This window comes from Nilaparvata lugens, chromosome 2 (genome assembly GCF_014356525.2).
Source record: "Nilaparvata lugens isolate BPH chromosome 2, ASM1435652v1, whole genome shotgun sequence".
In the NCBI taxonomy this organism is placed as follows: domain Eukaryota; kingdom Metazoa; phylum Arthropoda; class Insecta; order Hemiptera; family Delphacidae; genus Nilaparvata; species Nilaparvata lugens.
This window is the reverse complement of record NC_052505.1, coordinates 55,714,925-55,741,542: the sequence shown is the minus strand read 5'-3', so window position 1 is coordinate 55,741,542 and position 26,618 is coordinate 55,714,925. Positions and strand designations below refer to the sequence as shown.

The 26,618-nt window shown below is 34.3% G+C and overlaps 1 protein-coding gene across 2 annotated transcripts in view; it reads right to left on the bottom strand.

Annotated features, from left to right (window-relative positions):
* The window catches only part of LOC111054806, a 724,817-nt gene that overhangs the window by 180,083 nt on the left and 518,116 nt on the right, over nucleotides 1-26,618 (bottom strand). The gene's annotated exons all lie outside the window — the stretch shown is intronic.

Below are 26,618 nucleotides of genomic sequence, written 5' to 3'. Positions count from 1 at the left end.
TAGACACTGAACACAAAAGCCACTCCTTTCCGATGCTTATCCATCCTGTTATGCTCAGAAGAGACTTAATACAAAATAAGAAGCTAGACACCAGTACAGTAGCTTAGTGTTAAGCTGATAGTATTAAGTTTTAAGCTAATAGTATTTATTATTAAGCTAATAATAGTAGACATCAGCTTTGTGTCAGGACAGTGAGTATATACAGGGTGTTTCAGATGTAGTGTCGAACATTTCAGGGTATTGTTCCTGGATGATAGGAGACTACAAATGTCATATTTGAAGTGTTGAAAACTCAGCGGTTATCCTTATAGCTGCCATTTTGTTTTTTAAACTTGGGAATTTTTATCTCATGAACGAATTTCTTTATTGATCTGAAATTTGGCATGAATATTGTGACTGAATGATTCTATTCAAGAAGAATTTCAAGTTCCTCTGCCGTTTACAAATATTTTGAGCATTTGAATAGTTCGCGCTCACTAGCCTTGTCTGACATCACAACAATATTTTGTTATTTTCTAGAACAGAGTTGACTGTCATCTCTCCCACTGACCTTAATTTTGAGGTTAGTTGAAGGATCAAACATGAAAATAAAAACAAATTACGAATAATGTAAGTAAGACCAAAAATTATTTGTATTATTTATTAAAAGTACCTGAATTCAATTAAATTTAGCCATAAGATTGCTCTCTATCCTATAATATTGTCTTCATTGTTACTTAGGTTAGCTTATCAGATATGTGAATTTTTGACACTTGTATCACATATGCTATCTAGTCTACATGCTTGCAGCTTATCACTGATAAGGAAAACTCAAACGAAATTGGTTTTACGTGGTTTCAACGCCTTGATTAAATTAATATTTCTCATTTTTATGTCGACGTGGTTGAGTGTTTGTGTATTTTTCTCCCGCCAAACAACAGTCAGTCGAGCTGTCGAATTAATTTGAAATTTATTATTTCTATGAATTATAATACTACCTATACTAAAAACATTGCTCATTACTCTACTTTCTTGAATGTGCAGTTTAACTGCCTATTTTTATGTTTTGTGGCTACAATAATGTGTAATACATTGCTGAACTTGGCATTATTTGGCTATTAAGCCCATTATCAATTTATTACTTAGACTGTGGAAATTCTTCTCCCTGAACACAGGACAGAAGACTTGCTACTGATAATTTCAAGAAGAAAGGAGACCTGCAGCCAATTCTCCTTATTAAATTAAATATAGTTAATGTAGCACAGAGCAAAGTTCCTAATTATTATTATTTGAATCTTAAACTGAAGTTCCTATTGTTTGAACGTTCCACTGAGAGTGTATTGCGTACAATTCCATATTATGATGTCCACCAGCAGCCTCACAGGACAATCACCATACAAAAATAATTGTGAAGATCGTTCAAAAAAAATCATCACATGAACTCAAATACTTCTCATGCAGAAATTGCTAATAGTATTAATAAGAAAGACTTCATTTCATTATTTCAAATAAATGATCAATTATATCATAAATTTGATTATGTTTGTTTGCATCATCTTTTCGAGTGTTAATTTATTAATAAAATTCCAATTATTGTTTAAAATCAGTCGTTCTAAATTTCAATTCCTTGCTTGGAACTGATATATTATAAGTTATCTTCCAGGTTCTTCAGCTTGCAAATCAAGCTCAATTCATTATAATATAAATCACATACAGAAGATTCTGGGTTTATGTGAGCGAAGTTGGATGTGCTTCTCCTGTTGTACTCCTCTCAAATCAACAAAAGCCTACATATTCCGGATCCAAAAAGGGATGGCTCATGACAATATTAATGCTATAAAGACTCTACTTTAAAAAAATTATGTTCGATGTGAATTTCCAAAATGGCGGCAATTTAAAACCTTTTATGGCGAATTTCACAAAAACCGTTCTTTTTACAGAAAATTTACAGAAGACAAAAGTTAACAAATTTCATCAAGATTGAAATGATACCCTATTTATTGAGATTGGTCAAAGAATAACAGATGAATTGATTATTTTTGTCTGCATGTATGACCGTGATCAAACAAGATCATCTAAAGCACATTGTCAAATCAGCTGGATGGCTATATGGAGCCATACCGAGTTTCAAAGCATCATCTTCTTCTTCTCTTCACTATACTTATAAAAGGCTAAGCCCCGACAGACTAAAATTACACCACAGCCCAAACTACTAAGCCTAAAAACTTGAAATTTTGCACGATTGTTTATGGTAGCCTGAAAACATCCACTAAGAAAGGATTTTCAGGAATTTGCCCCCCTGAGGGAGCTGGGGCCCCCCAAAATGTTGTACTCTTCAAGCGCTCATTGCACAGCAAAGTCATGAGGAACATTTTTGTTCAGCTACGAAAAAAAATTAGATCTATGCAGAAAAATTTCGATCAGGAGCACAGGGGGGTCCAGGAGAGGGCATTTTTTGAAAATTTTGATGTAAAATCACACTACAGCTCAAACTAATTGTCCTACAGACTTGAAACTTTGCACTAATATTCTTCAAACATGCTAGACGCGCACTAAGAACGGATTTCGAGATATTTTGCCTCTAAGGGTTTCAAAGGATGAAAAAGGATCCTATTTAGTAAGGTTATGAACATGGTAAAGTGAGTGCCATATGGAAATGAGATAATTTATTTATTGACATGTGATATTCTAACATATGTTGTAATCATTGGAAATAACAAGATAATATGATAGAAATTCAAAAAGAACATCTGTTCTATTATTGCTTTCTACCTGATTCCACTCAACAACCTCAATAATATTGTCCTGATAATTGATAAATATGTTTAATAATATTATTATTATTGATATAATAAAAGTATTGTTTTAATAATTAATTATTATCATTAATATAATACCGTAATAGTATTGTATTGATATAATAAAAGTATTATTTTAATAATTAATTATTATCATTAATATAATACCGTAATAGTATTTTTTTGGTAATCAATAAATATTTTTATTTTCACAAACTCTGTATAATTTATAATGGTGAATGAGAAACAGCTGCTCAAAGAAATTATCTCAAAAACATAATTATGTTTAGGAGAACCATAGTTTTGAACTTCGTTTTCCTGATGCAATGTATAAGCCTACACGTGGCATGTATGATTAATTTTTCAGCTAGAACAGTTTTTTGAGACTGCTAAATAAACGTCTACAGTTTTATCAATGCTGTATCGGCAATATGAAAACGCTTGCAGTTAATATGTCTTTGAATGAAGGTGTTGATATCTTCATGATAATTATTCTCTACCATTTTTATTTAATTATAATTTCAAAATTATTCAAGCCTTGATAGGATGATTGACTCACTGTACAATCAGTCGAAAATTTATTATTGAAATGAGGGGTATTTTGGCAAGCTGAACAAAAAAGGAAGGTCATATGCACCTTTTTGATATTATTTCTTCAAATGAAAAATGAGTTTTGTGGGTTGTCAAAACTCCCCCTGAAAGAGAACTATTCATTTTATCCTATCTTTTAGTAAAATAACAATGATTTCTGCATTGAATAACACCTATCTTGCCAACAAGAATCGAACTCTTTGTGAATTGAGATATATGACCTACAGTTTAGATTTATATAATTCTATTAATTAATGCATGGAAATTGAAGTACTATTTTCAGTTAGTTGATGAAATTGATTATCAATAGAGGAAATGATTATAATTTTATCGATACAGAATTAGTTGAATGAATTGTTGATGTACTGAGTTCTTGGTCAACAATAATTCAAAATTGGTATTTATCCAATCATTATTTTTTTCAGAAGTTATTTCATTTGAATTAGAAAATATTCATGAGCTCCTGTCAATTTATCATTCGTAACAATGAATTCTTCAAAAATGAATTTAATCAAATAAAAAATTGCCCATAGCCTACTTCTGTATTCATGTTCGCATGTTTTCCACTTGTGATGGATAGCCAAAATATTGTGGAGCGAGCTGCAGGGCGAATTGTAATCGAGGGCTCTGATTGGCTGAAAAGTTCAGCGTTCGGAGTGAGGTGAGGCGAGCAGTTAGAACAGAGGAAAGCGGCACGGCGAATGGTTCGGAGTGCGGTATGGCGAATGATTAACAGCTGATTTTTAACATTATAAAACATATACTCATGTTCGTTGAAAGGCAAGATGTTCGGAGGAATGCAGGGTAGGCTGCACGGTTCGAGGTTCGGTTCGGCAGGTGTAGACGCACCTTTAGTTGTTACAGGACATTTATACAGATCACAGGCCAAAGCAACAAAATAATCTATCTTCTTCTTCTTTTTTTTCTCCTTCAACCTATATCTAAAAGGCTAAGCCCCGACAAACTGAAATCACACCACAGCCCAAACTACTAAGCCTAAAAACTTGAAATTTCGCACAATTGTTTATTGTAGCCTCAAAACATCCACTACAAAAGGATTTTCAGAAATTTGCCCCCCTGAGGGAGCTGGGGCCCCCCCAAAATTTTGTACTTTTTAACCGCTCATTGCACAGCAAAGTCATGAGGAACTTTTTTGTTCAGCTACGAAAAAAAATTAGATCTATGCAGGAAAGTTTCGATTAGGAGCACAGGGGGGTCCAGGAGAGGGCATTTTTCGAAAATTTTGATGTAAAATCACACTACAGCTCGAACTAACTGGCCTACAGACTTAAAACTTTAAACAAATATTCTTCAAACATGCTAGATGCGCACTAAGAATGGATTTTGAGATATTATGCCTCTAATGATTCCGAAGGATGAAAAAGGATCCTATTAAGTAAGCTTATGGTAAGGTGAACTCCATATGGAACTGAGATAATTGACACATGATATTCTAACATTGTATGTTGTAATCATTGGAAAGCTTAAAACAATTTCATCAATTAACTAATCGAATTGATTTTGCATTGATTGAGAGCGCGAGCTTATCACGTGTTTGTTCCATCGTTGTATGCTTGGCCAGTTCGGTTTGCGCCGTCTATCAGCTGTATATGGAGTCTTATGCCAGAAAATGTAGCACGGCCAGAAAAAGACAAACTTGAGTACTAGCCGTGAGTTTATCAAATATTTACTTAATATATATATATTTTTTTGTTTATATTTTGTGAATAAAAATTACGGGTTCATGAGAGATGCAAGTGATTCCTTATATTTTATCCAAATGGTTATTCATAATATAGTAGTCAGGGTCATTGCAATCAAAAGTTTTTTATTCTGTACGGTAGCTAATAAATTTCATATGTATTGATTGTCCATAATGTATCCAGAGTCCATAATGTAAGTAATTGAACTACTCAAAATTAATGGCTTACTGGTCCCTCATAGATTTATAGTATTCCTGGAGATTGAGCCTGTTTTTTTCAGCGTTGTCTATTAATAATAAAGCTTAATTCACAATTAGCTTACCCAGCGAACTTCGTACCGCCAATGTATCTCATGTTACACTAGACTTTATTTGGTGAATCATGAAATTTATCTGAAAATCAACATGTTCATTTACATCTCAATTCGGACTTCCTATGTACTTAGTCATGCAGCATTCATTATTCCGAAAACATATTATTCTTCTCAATGAATTGGTAGTAATATCTATCAGTAAAGTTTCCAATTAAAAAAAAAGCTCATATCAGTGTATAAAAGAAAAATATTCAATGTTTTCATAGCTGTAGATTGTCGATATATATGGTCCAGGAAATATGCGATGTACGATGAATCACACAGAATTCCATATTCTTTCCATTTTAGGATGAATATAAGCTAAGCTAAATTCAAAAAATTGTAAATTATTCTTTCATTCTTCAGTAATTAATGAATGCAATATGAATACTATACAATGAATATATATATATACTCTCTTTCATTGGGTGAATAATTTTTTTCAACATTTTCCAGTTTCTCAATGATAGGGAAGTGATAATTATTTGTATAGGTCTTCTAAGGAACCATTATCAACAGCTGGTACCAATCAACTACACTTCAACTCCAAACTACCGTTTTAATACTAGTACACAATTATTCATCACAGGGTGATTTATGTTTATTACAGCTCGTAACTTTAGATGCTAAATCATATTATCACAATATGATCTTGAATCAAGATCATCTTTTCGTTCTTCAGTAGCCGCTCGGCCGAAAATTTCGAAAACATATGTCTGTAAAATGTATTAATAAATAATTATTATTAGCCCCCCTATCAAAATTCCTGTTCAGAAACCATCCCCAATATTCGCACAACATATTCCCAAAGTTCATGCCGTTATGTCAAGTAGTTTTCAAGTCTACAGGGAACAAACAAACATACAAACAAACACACAAACAGACATTCATTTTTTTATGAATAGATTTCCATTCGGCTCAAACAAAAGCATCTCTAAATGAAGGTAGAATGATAAGGATTCAGTTCTGTTGTTTTAACATTTTTTCAAATCACTTTCAAAAAGTTCATGTAGTACCTACTATTGTGTTTGAGACACTTCTGGCGCTATCATAGTTTCACCATTATTCTGTTCCACAGTCCTATCTCTTGCAGACGTTAACTATATCTATAATAATTATATAAAGTAAAGAGCTGGCTTATACACGTACGGGATAGGAAAATTATGTTTGACGCATCATCAAGTCTGAACTACTGAACTAATTAACTTGAATTTTTTTATAGATTCTTAATTAACCAAGGATGGTTATAGGCCTATTCTTAATTCTTCAAAATTTTATTACGTCAAGTTTTCATTTTGTCAAGTTTCAAAATAAAATCCTTGCGAAGCACGGGTTCTTGCTAGTCTTCTATATAATAAGAGAGAGTAGGTTTGTGTTTGTTTGTGTGTTTGTTTGTTCATTTGTTCGCATCGAAACATGTCAACTTGTGGATTTCATACCGGAAAAACGGGAATGATTTAGATCTCCAAATTTTGCACATAGATTCTAATATTATCAATCTCGTGCTCCTTAAAGCCCAAATTCCGATTTTCCTTCTATATTTTTCATAATTAATGTTCAAATTTCATTAATGGTACATAATTATGATTTCATTAAAAAATAAAAAATTCATAAAATATATGGTCAAAATAAAAAAAAAATCTGTTTCTATCATTGCTTCCTACCTGATACAATATTGTTTTGATAATTGATGAATATTTCTAATAATAATGTTAAAATTTTCATTATAAATTAAATAATAGTATTGTTCTGATAATTAATATTTTCATTCTCACAAACTCTGTATAATAATACTAGCAAGAACCCGTGCTTCGCAAGGATCTATTTTAATACTTGACAAAATGAAAGCTTGACGTAATGAAATTTTTAAGAATTGAGAATAGGCCTATAACCATCCTTGGTTAATTAAGAGTCTATAAGCAAAATTTCAAGTTATTTAGTCCAGTAGTTCAGACGTGATGATGCGTCAAACATAATTTTCCTATCCCGTACGTGCATAAGCCAGCTCTTTACTTTATATAATTATTATAGATATAGTTAACGACTGCAAGAGACAGGACTGTGGAATAGAATAGTGGTGAAACTATGATAGCGCCGGAAGTGTCTCGAACACAATAGTATGTACTACATGAAATTTTTACGAAGCACTATGGGAGTCTACCTGTCAGGATCCAATCCAAATGCAGATAAAAAGAAGGAAATGGAGATGGATTGGGCACACGTTGCGCAAGGAAGAAGGTGCCATTGAAAAAGACGCATTGGACTGGAATCCTCAAGGACACCGTGCAAGAGGACGCCCAAAAATCACGTGGAAGCGTACCATCCAGACAGAAATTGGGAAAGCCGGCAAAACGTGGTTGGAGGTGAAGGCGTTAGCACGCGACAGAGTTGGATGGAGGACATTCTCGGAAGCCCTATGCTCCTCAAGGAGCGACAGGAACTAAGTCAAGTAAGACATGACATTTTTGAAAGTGATCTGAAAAAATGTTAAAACAACAGAACTGAATCCTTATCATTCTACCTTCATTTAGAGAGGCTTTTGTTTGAGCCGAATGGAAATCTATTTATAGAAAAATGAATGTCTGTTTATGTGTTTGTTTGAATGTTTGTTCCCTGTAGACTTGAAAACTACTCGACATAACGGCATGAAACTTTGGGAATATGTTGTGTGAATATTTGGGATGGTTTCTGAACAGAAATTTTAATAGGGGGGCTAATAATAATTATTATTAGCCCCCCTATCAAAATTCCTGTTCAGAAACCATCCCCAATATTCGCACAACATATTCCCAAAGTTCATGCCGTTATGTCAAGTAGTTTTCAAGTCTACAGGGAACAAACAAACATACAAACAAACACACAAACAGACATTCATTTTTTTATGAATAGATTTCCATTCGGCTCAAACAAAAGCATCTCTAAATGAAGGTAGAATGATAAGGATTCAGTTCTGTTGTTTTAACATTTTTTCAAATCACTTTCAAAAAGTTCATGTAGTACCTACTATTGTGTTTGAGACACTTCTGGCGCTATCATAGTTTCACCATTATTCTGTTCCACAGTCCTATCTCTTGCAGACGTTAACTATATCTATAATAATTATATAAAGTAAAGAGCTGGCTTATACACGTACGGGATAGGAAAATTATGTTTGACGCATCATCAAGTCTGAACTACTGAACTAATTAACTTGAATTTTTTTATAGATTCTTAATTAACCAAGGATGGTTATAGGCCTATTCTTAATTCTTCAAAATTTCATTACGTCAAGTTTTCATTTTGTCAAGTTTCAAAATAAAATCCTTGCGAAGCACGGGTTCTTGCTAGTCTTCTATATAATAAGAGAGAGTAGGTTTGTGTTTGTTTGTGTGTTTGTTTGTTCATTTGTTCGCATCGAAACATGTCAACTTGTGGATTTCATACCGGAAAAACGGGAATGATTTAGATCTCCAAATTTTGCACATAGATTCTAATATTATCAATCTCGTGCTCCTTAAAGCCCAAATTCCGATTTTCCTTCTATATTTTTCATAATTAATGTTCAAATTTCATTAATGGTACATAATTATGATTTCATTAAAAAATAAAAAATTCATAAAATATATGGTCAAAATAAAAAAAAAATCTGTTTCTATCATTGCTTCCTACCTGATACAATATTGTTTTGATAATTGATGAATATTTCTAATAATAATGTTAAAATTTTCATTATAAATTAAATAATAGTATTGTTCTGATAATTAATATTTTCATTCTCACAAACTCTGTATAATAATACTAGCAAGAACCCGTGCTTCGCAAGGATCTATTTTAATACTTGACAAAATGAAAGCTTGACGTAATGAAATTTTAAGAATTGAGAATAGGCCTATAACCATCCTTGGTTAATTAAGAGTCTATAAGCAAAATTTCAAGTTATTTAGTCCAGTAGTTCAGACGTGATGATGCGTCAAACATAATTTTCCTATCCCGTACGTGCATAAGCCAGCTCTTTACTTTATATAATTATTATAGATATAGTTAACGACTGCAAGAGACAGGACTGTGGAATAGAATAGTGGTGAAACTATGATAGCGCCGGAAGTGTCTCGAACACAATAGTATGTACTACATGAAATTTTTACGAAGCACTATGGGAGTCTACCTGTCAGGATCCAATCCAAATGCAGATAAAAAGAAGGAAATGGAGATGGATTGGGCACACGTTGCGCAAGGAAGAAGGTGCCATTGAAAAAGACGCATTGGACTGGAATCCTCAAGGACACCGTGCAAGAGGACGCCCAAAAATCACGTGGAAGCGTACCATCCAGACAGAAATTGGGAAAGCCGGCAAAACGTGGTTGGAGGTGAAGGCGTTAGCACGCGACAGAGTTGGATGGAGGACATTCTCGGAAGCCCTATGCTCCTCAAGGAGCGACAGGAACTAAGTCAAGTAAGACATGACATTTTTGAAAGTGATCTGAAAAAATGTTAAAACAACAGAACTGAATCCTTATCATTCTACCTTCATTTAGAGAGGCTTTTGTTTGAGCCGAATGGAAATCTATTTATAGAAAAATGAATGTCTGTTTATGTGTTTGTTTGAATGTTTGTTCCCTGTAGACTTGAAAACTACTCGACATAACGGCATGAAACTTTGGGAATATGTTGTGTGAATATTTGGGATGGTTTCTGAACAGAAATTTTAATAGGGGGGCTAATAATAATTATTTATTAATCTATTTTACAGACATATGTTTTCGAAATTTTCGGCCGAGCGGCTACTGAAGAACGAAAAGATGATCATGATTCAAGATCATATTGTGATAATATGATTTAGCATCTAAAGTTACGAGCTGTAATAAACATATCACCCTGTGATAAATTATTGTGTACTGGTATTGAAACGGTAGTTTGGAGTTGAAGTGTAGTTGATTGGTACCAGCTGTTGATAATGGTTCCTTAGAAGACTTATACAAATAATTATCACTCCTCTATCATTGAGAAACTGGAAAATGTTGAAAAAAATTCTTCACCTAATGAAAGAGAGTATATATATATATATATATATATATATATATTATATATATATATATATATATATATATATATATATTGTATAGTGTTCATATTGCATTCATTAATTACTGAAGAATGAAAGAATAATTTACAATTTTTTGAATTTAGCTTAGCTTATATTCATCCTAAAATGGAAACAATATGGAATTCTGTGTTATTCATCGTACATCGCATATTTCCTGGACCATATATCGACAATCTACAGCTATGAAAACATTGAATATTTTTCTTTGAAACACTGATATAACCCTTTTTTTTAATTGAAAACTTTACTGATAGATATTTCCAATTGATTGAGAAGAATAATTTTTTCGGAATAATGGATGCTGCATGACAAAGCACATAGGAAGTTCGTATTGAGATGTAAATGAACATGTTGATTGTCAGATAAACTTCATGATTCACCAAATAAAGTCAAGTGTAACATGAGATACATTGGCGGTATGAAGTTCGCTGGGTAAGCTAGTTGTAAATTTAGCATTATTATTAATAGACAACGCTGAAAAAGACAGGCTCAATCACCAGGAATACTATAAATCTATGAGGGACCAGTAAGCCATTAATTTTGAGTAGTTCAATTACTTCCATTATGGACACTGGATACATTCTGGACAATCAATGTATGAAATTTAACAGCTACCGTACAGAATAAAAATTTTTTAATGCAGTGACCCCGACTACTATAATATGAATAACCATTCGTATTGATAAAATTATAATCATTTTCTCTATTGATAATCAATTTCAAAACTAACTGAAAAAAGTACTTCAATTTTCATGAATTTATTAATAGAATTATATAAATCGAAAGTGTAGGTCATATCTAAATTCAAAAAGAGTTCGATTCTTGTTGGCAAGATAGATGTTATTCAATGCAGAAATCATTGTTATTTTACTGAAATATAGGATAAAATGAATAGTTCTCTTTCAGGGGGAGTTTTGACAACCCACAAAACTCATTTTTCATTTGAAGAAATAATATCAAAAAGGTGCATAGGACCTTACTTTTTTGTTCAGCTTGCCAATATACCCCTCATTTCAATATTAAAATTTTCGACTGACTGTACAGTGAGTCAATCATTCTATCAAATGTTGAATAATTTTGAAATTTTAATTAAATGAAAATGGTAGAGAATAATTATCATGTAGATATCAACACCTTTATTTAAAGACATATTATTTGCATGCGTTATCATATTGCCAATACAGCATTGATAAAACTGTAGACATTTATTTAGCAGTATCAAATTAATAATACATGCCACGTGTAGGCTTATACATTACATCAGGAAAACTAAGTTCAAAACTATGGTTTTCCTAAACATATGTTTTTGAGATAATTTGTTTGATGCAGCTGTTTCACATTCACCACTATAAATTATACAGAGTTTGTGAAAATAAAAATATTTATTGATTACCAAAACAATACTATTATTATATTAATGATAATAATTAATTATTAAAACAATACTTTTATTATATCAATAATAATAATAATAATAATATTATTAAACATATTTATCAATTATCAGAACAATATTATTGAGGTTGAGTGGAATCAGGTAGAAAGCAATAATAGAACAGATGTTCTTTTTTGAATTTCTATCATGAATATCATTTTCTAATTCCCAATGATTACAACATATGTTAGAATATCACATGTCAATAAATAAATTATCTCATTTCCATATGGCACTCACCTTACCATGTTCATAACTTTACTTAATAGGATCCTTTTTCATCCTTTGAGACCCTTGGAGGCAAAATATCTCAAAATCCGTTCTTAGTGCGCGTCTAGCATGTTTGAAGAATATTTGTGCAAAGTTTCAAGTCTGTAGGACAATTAGTTTGAGCTGTAGTGTGATTTTACATCAAAATTTTCGAAAAATGCCCTCTCCTGGACCCCCCTGTGCTCCTAATCGAAACTTTCCTGCATAGATCTAATTTTTTTTCGTAGCTGAACAAAAAAGTTCCTCATGACTTTGCTGTGCAATGAGCGGTTAAAAAGTACAAAAATTTGAGGGGGCCCCAGCTCCCTCAAGGGGGCAAATTTCTGAAAATCCCTTCTTAGTGGATGTTTTCAGGCTACCATAAACAATCGTGTCAAATTTCAAGTCTTTAGGCTCAGAAGTTTGGGCTGTGGTGTGATTTCAGTCTGTCGGGGCTTAGCCTTTTATAAGTATAGAGAAGAAGATATAGAGAAGAAGATGGTGAATGTGAAACAGCTGCATGAAAGAAATTATCTCAAGAACATCTGTTTAGAAAAAACAAAGTTTTGAAACTTCGTTTTCCTGATGCAATGTTTAGGCCCAAACGTGGCATGAATTATTAATTTTTAAGCAAGAACAGTTTTTTGAGACAAAGTGCTAAAACTGGGTTTTCGTTTGTGCCTAGATGCCGTCGTCGACCACGACAGGGAGAGATTCTCAGATTGGGTAGATTTCAATTTGTCTACATAACCTGAAAGATTATGTTCATTTATGGTTCGATGAGGCAGGTTGAGCTTATACTTTTTTATACGTTTGAATGGCAATATGTTGATATTATTAGAAAAGATAAATTCTTTTGAAATAAAGTCAAATAATGAAAAGTTTTGTGATCAGCTATTTTAGCACACTTGAAATTTGGACAATATGAATGCCAACAATGCTTGCTGTCGTCGACTGAGGAAATTCACGCACAAACGAGAAAGCACCTTGAATAAACATCTACAGTTTCATCAATGCTGTATCGGCAATATGAAAACGCATGCAGTTAATTATTCTTTGAATAATTCGTTAAATCTTCAAATGAAAAATGAGTTTTGTGGGTTGTCAAAACTCCCTCTGAAAGGGAACCTACTCAACTTAGTAGGTTATTTTTAGTAAAATAACAATCTATCATCTTCTATACTATCTGATGGTACATTTTGATACCAATAAAAACTCTATTAATTGAAATGAATTATCAGGTATCAGTCAGAAAAACAAAAATATCTGTCACCAGTCGAAGATAAGACGATAACGACTAGAAAGGCTAAGATTATGGCTAACAATTTGAAATGAAAATCGTTCTCTCAATTATTCAATAAAATAATAATATTGTATGAATTTGAGGTTAGGTTCTCTGTAAACAATGCTTGTCGGCAATATCAATAATGGTCAAGCTGAACATCTACAATCTAATCAGATACTCGCTAGCAAAATAATTGCATCTGAGTAGCATTCGGTTCTGTATATATTATAGCATGCAGAATACTCTCTCACAGCAACTTGGAAGGAGCTTGGCTGATTTCGTTCACTCTTCTCTAGACTTCTCCCAGACTCGCTCGCAATCGGTGGAAGTGTGCGGTTGATTGAAGTGAATAAACGGTTTAGTGCGTATGCGTGAGAAAGGCTGACGGACAAAAGACTGATGCTCTACCGGATAATTGCTGTCCAGGGACAAATGCTAAAAAAAACCGTTGAGTCCATTCCAATTTATCAAATTGAGTTTTAAAGGACCCTCAGGTCGAGTCAGTTTCACAACGTGAACAAATAAAAAACATAGAAACATAATAAAAAAAAGGGAAGTAGAATCTAATTTTTCTATGCGCATTGATACGTTCTGTACACTTGAGCCTAATCTGATTGTTTACCAATCAGAGTACAGTATTTGCTCGGCGATAAAAAATATTTGAATCAAAATCTTCACATGGTCTTTATTAAAATTATAAAAATTTGTAATTGTTATAGAATGCATGAGACACTGTAATTAGAATAAAATGAAAGTTAAGGATAGAACATATTTGTGTCTAATATAGTAATATGCTCTCGTACTGTGGACTACTTGACAGTATTAAATTTCGTCATCGCGGATTATTCGAAATCCACCAATATGAAAATATATTTAAATTTTATGCAAATTCAGAATTGGAAGTATCGATGGAAGAGAATAGGGGAAGACTATAACTGCCCACTTTCTTGCCAGAGACCGACCAAGACGCCAACCATCACGAGAGCAATAGACTGATTCCCTTATAAAAATCAATTTTTATTTATTGCCAAAGTTTAAGTATCAAAAAACTTCTAATAAGTAATAAAACTAACTCAGTGAAGTCGCTCTATGATGTGAGTTATTAATGTAAATATCCCAATTTGAGAGGACGACAGCAGCCCACCAGAAAGGCATAGGACACACAAGGCGAATCAATGCCACATCTTTAAAATTTGTGAAAAATCTACGCACGTGAGTTACAGAATATAATTTTTTGAGAGGGCTCTCAGTGCAACGAATTGATAGAATTTTCATAAAGCTAGCTCGTTTACTTGAAACGTTTTTACTTAAAGCTAGAAGGCTTTACTTAAAAAATCAAGCTTGATTTAAACATTTTTGCGCAAGTAGTATAAATAAGGGAGAAGTCATATTTAGAATACATATGAGAACTAAATGTTAAATTACATATCACTATTTGAAATTATTAAATATGCTCAGTTAATGTATTCAAGTATCAGTATTGTTCTATAATAAGAATTATAGAAGCTCATAAGATAAATCATTTAGGAGGAACAAGGAACACCATAACATAAATTTTAACTTGTGTTTAGCTCTGCTCAATTATGTTAAAAATTAGTGTAAATTGAATTCGATAAGTTATTGATTCACTCAGTTCTGTTACATTACATATCTGTGCAACGATTACATACCTAGGAAGTGTCTGAAGAAGTGAGTAATTTACAATAGAAACGTTACAACCTCTAGGGTGACACATTTGTGAGGTTAAATTATTAAGTGTTGTATGGTTCATTCTTGAAATCGCTGTCAGCTGTGTTTCGAATTTCGGAACAATTCAGAGCAGTATCATCTCCTGGTCCGTTATTCTGTTATTGTGAGGGCTAACCAGCTGACTGATTAATCAATCTTACAACGTCACTCTCCTTATCTTCTTTTTCATACTAAGACAAGATCTACCGTCGGACGTAAACAAGAACCTCAACGTCAACACCTTAACAGAACTATAGCGTCCTTCAGTTGCTATGACAACGCATTGATAGTTGACACCGGCCTCTTCTATCATTGGTCAACTTTTCGCTTTCAATCAAGCGGCAGTTTTAAATCTAACAAATATTATTGACCTATCCATATTCAGGAGCTTCCTTTGCTTCCAGCCTCGATAGCTCTCTTGGCAATATCCGATTTCCTTTCTGCTCTTCCTTTATAGCTGTACTCTCTCATAACATACCTTATACGCCCCTATCAGAAATGAATAAACGTATGACCCGGCGAAAACACGAGAACTTAATTCGCGATGTTAAATCTGACCTGGATAATTTAAACGGTGGCCTCGTTAATGATGATGTAGTTGAATTGGCTGTGAGTACTAGGGGAACACTCTCTTACATTGCCGAAAAATACTCAAATGACGCAATTATTGACTTGATTCCGGATATAATCGGAGTGCTAAATAAACTGGACAATGCTTTAACGGACAACTATGAGCTGAGAAACAATCTGACAGAGATAGCAGAGGAAAATAAACAATTATCTAAGCTCGTGAGTGATGAAAGAAATAGGAGAAGAGCATGTTTCGAGGATTCATTAATCAATGAGGAGAAAGCAGAGGAGGAAATAAATTTCCTTAAATCTCGAATTAAATGTCTGGAGGCATCCAGGCTTGCTTTGAATGAAGAGTTGAAGAGTAAGAATGCTATCATAGACATAATTCAAGCTGAGCAAAATAGTATTCTCAACAGAGAAAAACTAAATTCGGAGCGAAATTCTATTGAGTTTACGGACTTTGTTACACCTAGAAAAACGATTAAACTAAGAAATGAACACAGACAGGTCAGATCCATAGAAACAGTAAACCGATTTTCGGTGCTCTCTTCAAATACATCGTCACCTTTGATACCACAAAAAATACAGGTGATAGCTCAGGTTCATCAACCCCCCTCAACTCAAAGGAAACCAAAGACTCATTATAACGGTGGCGAGCTTACTTCCAAAAAGAAAAAAAGAGTCACAATTCTAGCAGATAGTCAGGGAAAGCAATTCTGTAATTTTACGAGTGAATTTGGAGATGTATTGGAAGTTTTAGTAAGTACTAAAGCTAGTGCAAAGTTGAAGCACGTTATTCAGCAAGGTCTCGACATAGTCAAAGATTTTACAGAAGATGACTGTGTCATTTTATCGGCGGGTTCAAATGACCTCCATCGTAACGAACCTTTTCAACTGACATTGGACCAAGCAATGCGATCTCTTACTAATGTGGATCTAAAAACTAATATCCTGGTATGCAGTGTGCCCTACAGGTACGACGATCCTGCCCTCAATGAGAATATCAGCTACGCCAACGCCTACCTATCAAGAGCGGTGAAAAACTATACAGAAGGACTCAACATTCACTTCATGGATATAAACACGTTCCTGAAAAGATTCCACTTTACGAGGCATGGGCTTCATCTCAACCGACGAGGGAAGAGGATCATGGTCAAACGGCTTGCGAGATATGTGAGAGACTTATTTGGTGCCGATCTCGCATCGTTAAGAACGGAAGTGCTATTGGATAAACCTAATCTCAATGCTTGCTGTTCTCCAGCTATTTTTGAGGAAAGTACTCTTTTTTAGAAAGAAGTACGGATATCGACATGTCTCTGAAGTCTCAATAGATGGCGGTAGGAATCAAAGATGTCTCGAGTATGTACCTTTGGACAATAAAGTTTCAAACTCTCAGGTGACTGCAAAATTAAATAAACGGAAAAACAACCGGCGTGTTATGGATTTAACTATTTTTCTCACAAATGCTCAATCGATAAGAAATAAATTGGGTATACTGGAGGCTAATCTACTCACCAAAGCAGCAGATATTGTATGCGTATGTGAGCACTGGACGACAAATGACGAAATAGGTTTTTATGTACCAGAGAATTTTAGTCTCGGGAGTTTCTACTGTAGAGAGCCGCCTAGGTCGCATGGTGGATCGGCAATCTATGTGAAGAAGGGAAACAAATTTGAAACCATTGATCTCACTGCTTACGGTAGGGATTTTGTTTGTGAAGCATCAGCAGTAAAATTGACTGAACTAAGTATAGTTGTGATTAATATTTATAGAACACCCGATAGTGACGTCAGAGAATTTTTCTACAGTCTAGAGAATCTCATGAACTTTATCATTAATAAAAAATTCAAATATATCTTTCTAACAGGTGATTTCAATGTAAATATTTTGGACAATGCAAGGGCTGAAAGTCGAGATTTTTTGAACCTTCTCAGAACTTTTGATTTGGTCTGTGTAAATAATTTGCCTACAAGAGGTAAGGCGTGTTTGGACAATATTGCGGCGAATCTACAGCCTGGCTCTTATAAAGTCAGTATGTTGGAGGAGGGCGTATTGTCCGACCACGCTGGAATATGGTTAGATTTTCCCATTACAGAAAATGAACCAAAAACTGGTAAATCAATTGAAACTAAGAGAATAATAAATGATTTTAAATTACATGAACTGGAGAAGAGTCTCAGGAATGTTGACTGGAAGCCTTTGTATTGTATAGAGAATGTCAATGATGCTTTCGAAAAATTCATGGATATGATAGTGAACAATTTCAATGGCTGTTGTCCGGTGGTGAGCCACAAAATAAACAAAAAATGCGTGGTTTAATGAAACTATTGCTAATATGAGAGTTATGTTATTGATCTTATATAACAACTGGAAATCAAGCAGTGATGAGGATGATAGGCAGCGATACATAGCATTCAAAAAAGATTATAAAAAAACTATTGCAAAATCTAAAATTAAAGCTAATGATAATTGTATTCGAAATTCAAAAAATAAATGCAAAACAGCTTGGAATATCATAAAAACAGAATCATGTAAAAATAAAACCAAGCAAGAAATACCAGTATCAGTTGATGTTCTAAACAATTATTTTATTAATGTATCTGATAAAGTCAATAATGTTCACATTCCAGAGAAAGACCCAGTAGTGTTACTTGATAAGTTTGTCATGCCAATTGAACTTCAAAATAGTTTTAAATGAAAGAAGGTGAGCTCTAAAATAGTTCTGGATAGTGTGAAAAATCTAAGTTCCTCACATGCTGGTGATGTCTATGGACTTAGTAGTTCAATATTAAAAAACATTATTACTGGTATACTCACGCCACTTACCTTTTTAATAAACTTTGTTCTCTCTGAAGCTACTTTTCCTAATTGTCTCAAGTTGAGTAAGATTTGTCCTGTGTATAAAATAGGCGATAAGACACAGCCCGACAGTTACCGCCCTATAGCCATTGTCCCTATTATTGGTAAGATTATTGAATCTGTTATGTTTGATCAAATGTATGCATAATTTGATTGTAATAATATTCTATATTGTCATCAGTATGCTTACAGGCCTGCTCATAATACAATAATGGCTGTCGAGACTATTATAAATAGGATCTTAGAGTCTTTTGAAGACAGATTGATTACAGGTGTAGGCTTATCAGACTTGCGAAAAGCATTTGACTGTATCTCTCATAGTATCTTGAAAACGAAATTGCAGTTTTATGGAATTGTTGGAAAGGAACTAGATCTGATTGAATCATATTTGAATAGGAAACAAGTTGTAATTGTTAATAATAGAAAATCGGAAATTTTGGATGTGAAATCAGGCGTTCCTCAAGGTTCAATCCTTGGACCCTTTCTCTTCCTAATATTTATTAATGACATTCACTGTGGTGTGATCCCATTAGGCTTGCCTATACTGTATGCAGACGATACTACATTAATGTGCTCTCATAAGAATATGTCAGATGTTAAGACAAAGCTATTAGAATGTATACAAGTATCCAAAACCTGGCTTGAAGCGAATAAACTTGTGATTAATGATGATAAGACGAAACTAATATATTTCTCATTGAATAATGAAAATGAAAATCAAGCTGTTAAGCTCCTAGGTCTTTATATTGATAGTAAATTAACATGGAGGGAGCAAGTGAATATGTTGTGCAGAAAACTGTCTAGAGTGACATATCTTTTGAGAAAATTGAAATACTGTGTAAGTTCAGATGTACTTTCAACAGCCTATTTTGGTCTATTTCACTCCTTGTTAGCATATGGAGTTATACTCTGGGGAAATAGTAGCACTGCCACAAAGGTACTCATTCTTCAAAAGAAAGTAATAAGAATTATTGACAATCTTCAGCCAAGAGAATCATGTAGAGACAGTTTTGTAAAATTTCAAATCATGACAGTGCCAACATTATACATCTATAACAATTTAATGCAAGTAAAAAATAATCTCTATAAGTATGACAGTATTGGACACTCATATAACACTAGAAATCGATCAGATCTTGCTATTCCTCAAATTAGATTATCAAAAACTCACAAGAGTCATCTTTATCAGAGACGACTGATGTTCAATAAACTTCCTCTATGGGTGCGGAATCTGCCGGAAAAATCTTTTAAACATGTTTTAAAAAGATGGTTGAAGAACCACCCTTTTTATAATATAAATGAATACCTAGTATCTGACACAAATACAATTCAAAAATAATAATCTTTAAAGAATTAGACTGTATTTCATTATAGGTATTATTATAGTAGTATTATATTATTTATTGTATTATTAAGAATATTTAATTATATGTATACATAGTATTTTTAAAAAACTGACTGTATTTTTGACGTAGCCTATTGCAATTAAGTTTGTTTAACGGCAATAAAAATATTCTTATTCTTATTCTTATTCTTTATCTAATTTCCACTGACAGCTGAACCCTGAGATTTTATATTTAAAGTATCTAGTATTATTGGAATATTGAATTATGGAATTCTAATCCGATAAGCAGGAGCGAGTCGAATAATTGAGCTATAGAAATCTGTAGAATGCATGCTGATATAAAAATCATGAAAGTTATCAGTTGATGCTATTGAACAGAATAAGAGTTTCAATTGAGCCAACTGTGATATTTTTCTTGTTTACTTTCTCATATTGTGTTTGCATGTATTGTTTCATATATTATTTTTTGCCTGTTGATTCCATTATCTATATATTATATAAAAATGTTATGTTGGTTTGTGTACACTTCAAAAACTCCAAAAGTACTGCACCGATTGAGTTGAAATTTTAGCATGATATAAAATCCGCATCAGCAAGGATTGTTTTTGGTCTATCAAATTTATAATCCGACTTCAGGACTCTTTCCTACGGTCCTTCAAAGTTCACATGTAATCCTTATGGGAGAAGATTTGTGAGCTGGCCTCACACAGAAATAAAAATCAGCTGTTATAATCATCGCGTCATCCAACAGCCGTCGGTAGATCTGTTTTTCCATTTTCTTTCTTTCTACTGATTCACAAAATTGCAATTCCAATATAATAATAATTTCAACATGAGTATAATTTGTGGATTTAAGTGAAATTTTAAATATTTTTTGTGATTGTGAAGGAAGATTTTGGTTTTGTATTTATATTTTGAAATTAATTAATTTGATAAATCCAGAAATATTATAGTACATACATTTTTTGGACTCAAAATAGTGTGTGAATTAAGTTATTATTTACATAACCTCTAGACCGTGTATCCCAAATTAACGTTAAAAGCAGTTTTGGGCGAATGCCTGTTGTTTTCACCTGCATTGAATCTATTGTCTATGAATAGATGAGATGAAATAGTGCCGCGGTGCGAACGACGTCAAAACTTGGGTCGTAGAACTCGGAATGCTGGAAATTTAGAATATGCACGGGAAAATCAGCAGCAAGGAGATATACCATTCAATTCCCCAGCAAGGTGCATTTAACTATATCTAAAATGCAAACTGCTGCACAACTAGCACATAGGAAGTCCTTATTGAGATATGAAATACTGATTGATGGATAATTTTCATAAAAATATAGTACATCAGATTAAGCAAAGACTAAGCACACCTGAGGAGGCGCGGCTTGGTGATACAAAGTGTTAATCTTATGGAGATTGCCTTATCACACTGTTACATGCCATGTCCGAATCAGTGAGTGTGAGTTCTTCCATTCAAACAAATAAGAAAGAAGCACCTGGATGCAAAATGCCGCATCGCGCCTCCTTAGGTGTGTATCCAGCTAAAGTTTGTCATGAGATGCATTAACTGTTTGGCGGTACGAAGTTCGCCGGGCCAGCTAGTAATTATATAATTATATTTATTGATTGAATGGTGTTCTTTCCATTTTTAATCCTGTCTTCATGCATGGCCAATCTTGTACTAGTATTTTGTATTATCATTATTGAAAAATCAATAGAATTATCAACCAACTGTATTCTTTATCGAATAAGTTTGATAAATCAGCGATATATAGTATCGATCATTGAATCTTCAGAAATAATACGTTCTCAAGATTTATTTGAATGGTTCAACCCAATCAATGAAATCGAATTGCTGATTGAAATACAGGGTCAAAGTATTAAGTCGAGGCAGTATTACAACCTCCTAAACATCAATAATGATTGTGGAGCCAGTCAATGTAGCAGTAAAGATTGCTGATCGACAAAGCAGCAGCAGTTTGCAACAATTGATAGTGGAATTTGGTATAAGCTCCTTAAAGAGCTGGTAAGAACCATAAGGTATCTTCATTTCAACAGGTGACAAAATATCAAAAATATTCAAATTTCACATGCTCTACCGACAGACTGCCAGCTGGGCACATGTAAGTCAAATACGTCTTTACATAAACATGTCACAATCAACGTGGGCCATATATTCTATATGTAACCCCAAAACGACGTTACAACTATAACAAAAAAAGAACAGGATCATACACATATTCAGGTGTAAAGTATAGAAGAATTATGTTCGACACATCATCACGTCTGAACTACTGGACTGATTAACTTGAAATTTTGCATATGGATTCTTGCTTAACCGAGAATGGTTATAGACCTATCTTGAATTCTTCAAGATTTGATTACATGAAGTTTTCAGTTTGTCAAGTTAACAATTATTTGTCATGCTTCCAGTTGTTGTATGGAAGTAGCCGAACATTTCTCTTGAAAGGGAAATTAGAAGATAGTAAGTTATGATTGGGGATCCTTTTCGAATGATAAAAACAGATTTTCCGTCACACCGAATTTTTTTCCGTCATTTTAAATCCAACTTTTTTTTTAACTGGAAGGTGTTTATATGATACATGTTTCAGATACAGGATTTCCAGAGAAAAGGTATCGTAAAAACCGCACATTGATATCTCAAACCCTTCAACATTCATTCTCATTCATTTCCTATATTATAGTATAGAAGATGATTGATAGATGGATGTATTATTCATCTATCTATCTTCTTCTATACTATAATAGGGGAAAGGACTGGCTTAAACATGTATACACGTGTAAAGGATAGGAAAATGATGTTCGACGCCTCATCACGTCTGAACCACTGGACTGATTTACTTGAAATGCTGCATATGAATTGTTAATCAACCGAGAATTCTTATGGGCCTATTTTCAATTCTTCTAGATTCCATTACGTAAAGTTTTCAGTTTGTCAAGTTTTAAAACAGACCTTTTCGAAGCACGGGTATCCTGCTAGTCTTAAATACTATTAATTGGGAATGGAAATTCAATATTGATGTTTATATGGTGAAAAGTGATCATGCATGCAGTACTAAAAAAAAATTAATTTCTCTGTTATTCTTTGACCAATCGCAGTAAATTCTCATTATTTCTAATTAATAATTAATTTTATTAATCCCAATAAAAACCTTCAATAATATACTTGGCAGTGCCTTTGAAATAAGTTGCACATGGAGCTAAAGCTATAATAAAACAATAAAAACCTTCAATACTATACTTGGCAGTACCTTTGAAATAAGTTGGACATGGAGCTACAGCTATAATAAAACATTTAAGGCCATTCCACACAGCACGTGGTGTGCGTGGCTGGACGCACGCCACGCCGGCCACGCTAGCCACATGCCAATTCACACCGCCACGACTGTTGCGATGCTATACCGGCCACGTTTCCCGTCAGTATGCAGGAAGATGTCAACTCCGACGGTCCCGTGGTGTGAATCTGGATTTTCTTGTGCCTTGGTTTGATGACTCCAGCAGCAGCAGTAGCAGTGATAATGAGCTGGTTTTATTGTATTCGGTGACAGCACGGGACCAGTGGGTACATCCAATCAATAAAAAAAGGAAGACCTATGGCGAATTCCATCATTTAATGCGCGACCTTGAGGCTGACAATGATAGTATACGTTCTATACGATAGTATACATCTTGTATACGTTCTGCGCATGCTCGGACCAAAACGTGGCCGGACACGTTTGAAAAGATCGCTCAGAGAGCGAACGGTAGCCACGCTTGGCTAGTATAGCAAGCGTTGCCGCGTGGCCGTGGCTGCTATGTGAATTGCTTCATTTGATTAGCTGGGAAGCGATGTTTTGGAAAGTAGCTAGCGTGCGTCCAGCCACGCACGCCACGTGCTGTGTGGAATGGCTTTTATTCTATAATTGTATTATCGAGAATTTCAATACTGAACAAGATAATTCATATTGTAGACCTATATATTAATAAGGTATCATTGAAATCAAATCAAATTCAGAATCAAGCTGGTGCTGAAAAGTGTAGTAAAAAACATACATAAGCAGTACATAAGTCATGAACAATGGAAAAAAAGTGTTTGTAAATGAATATGATTGTCAATTCATCAAGTCTATTGCACCATTGATAGTATAGTCAGTGAGTATTGAATGTAATAGAGCAGCCTTCCCGTAGATTGGAGCGTGCTTGACCCCCCAGCTCACTGCTTAATACCATAGATGAAGGATAAGTAAGGAGATAACCCATGGTATAGGGGGAATAGGTTTTAATTTTGGCTGTTACCCGGAGCCGAAGCTCCACGTAGTTCCTGCCATCCCAAGCTAGATGGCGCTGCCTGTCCTCCTTCAGCTTGCCGCTCAAAATTCAAAGTTCTCACACACACACTCTCCCATTCACAGCTTTCGTACGAACATCCACTTACGTCACACAGACTTTGCTCAAGGCCATGCGCTCTACTCATCTGCGTATCCAGCAAAAAGTGCTACATCAACAGATGCATTGTTTGAACGTGCATGTCGTTGGCCCGGCTATGATCGAATCTCAACATACTAACCATGTCAATATTTAGTACCTATTTCGTACTATTTAGTACCTCCAATGAAAAAATTTGTACCTCACCCCTAACTGAGTTATTGATTTTTCTAAAGTGCCGGGCCAGAGACATGGTTGCCCGGCTATCTTCAAATTTGAACTCAAGCTGTGCACCAATATTTAGTACCTATTTAGTACTATTTAGTACCTCTAATGGAAAAATTTGTACCTTAAAGTTGGCGGAAATACAGCATGAAAATAGTTAGGGTCAATGACCTCTCAGCCCGGCTATGTCTGAATTTCACCAATCTAACTATGCCAATATTTAGTTCCAATTTAGTACTATTTAGTACCTACAATAAAAAATTTTTTATCTCAAAGGTTACAGAGTTATTGCATGAAAATAGTTAGGGTCAATGACCTCTCAGCCCGGCTATGTCTGAATTTCATGAATCCAATTATGCCATTATATAGTACCTATTTCGTACTATTTGGTACCTTCAATAAAAAAAATTTCACCTCAAAGGTAACAGAGGAAATACAGCATGAATGTGGCAAATGTCTGTGACCTCTCAGCCCGGCTATGTCTGAATTTCATCAAACTAATTATGCCAATATCTAGTTCCCATTTAGTACTATTTAGTACCTACAATAAAAAATTTTTCATCTCAAAGGTTACAGAGTTATTGCATGAAAATAGTTAGGGTCAATGACCTCTCAGCCCAACTATGTCTGAATTTCATCAATCCAATTATGCCAATATTTAGTACCTATTTCGTACTATTTAGTATCAACAATAAAAATATTCTTTTCTCAAAGGTTACAGAGTTATTGCATGTAATAGCAGGGGTCAATGACCTCTGCACATGGGCATGTCACTGGCCCGGCTATGTCTGAATTTCAACAAAATAATTATGCCAATATTTAGCACCTATTTCGTACTATTCAGTACCACCATTAAAAACATTTGCACCTTCAAGTAGAGCGTGCACTACGAAGGTGGAGCGGCGCGACGCGGCGCGGCGCGGCGCGTCTATGTCTGAATTTCAACAAACTAATGATGCCAATATTTAGTATCCATTTTTTACTATTTATTACCATTATTAAAAATATTTGTACCTTAAAGTAGAACGTGCACTAGGTCGGTGGAGTGGCACGGAGAATTTTTGATCTCGAATTAAATACATATGATCAAGTGTACCTCCATGCACTTGGACCGCGGCGCGGATCCCGAAGAGTCTCTGAACTTGACGAGGAACGGCGTCTTGCCGCGCTGCGATCGTAGTGCACGGACCTTCCATCCTCTCTCTTGCGTGCCCCACCTCGCCGCTCCACCGACCGAAATGGTAGAGGTATTTCCACAAGTATAAAATTGGGCATACACAATACTAGATTGGAAAACTAAAAAATTAAAACTTTTCATTTTATTGACATCACACTTATATCTCAATAATTCACCACCTATTTTATTGCATCATGAACATTTTTCAAATGTAGAATTGTTGAAATGAGTACATTGACAAGAAAGATACGTTTTGGCACTTATAGGAACTATAATGAGGAATTTCTCAGTTACTATACATGAAATATAATAGTATTCACAATTTTTATAGTAGGATAATTTCTCATAATTGAAGATTTGAATTCATTCAGAGTTGTCTATAAACCATATATTTCGATGAGTCTGACTTTGTCGTTTCTGTACAGATGTAAAAGTGTCCGATTTTGGCGCCTAACACACACGCCAATTCGAGACTCTTTTAAAACAGACTTTCCCTGTCGCTGGCGTACGGTGTCGATGGATGAGATAGTCGCTCTCCACTCCTGTCAGGTTCTGGGTCTGTCGGAGGACTAAGGTGGCGCGTACCCAATAAATAGTATGGTTTAATGGAAGCAGAAAACTCAGGTGGAACTCACAAACCTGATTGCACAAACCGAACTGAGCGTGTGAACAGAATAATTTCATCTCGCTCATTTGCACAAATTGGCTTGTGCAAGTGGCTTGAGCGTTAAACCCACCTTCACCGTTTTTAGTAATTATGATATTATTATTTCGGCTCTTCGAAGAATAAGTATGTTGTTCTGTGACCACGAA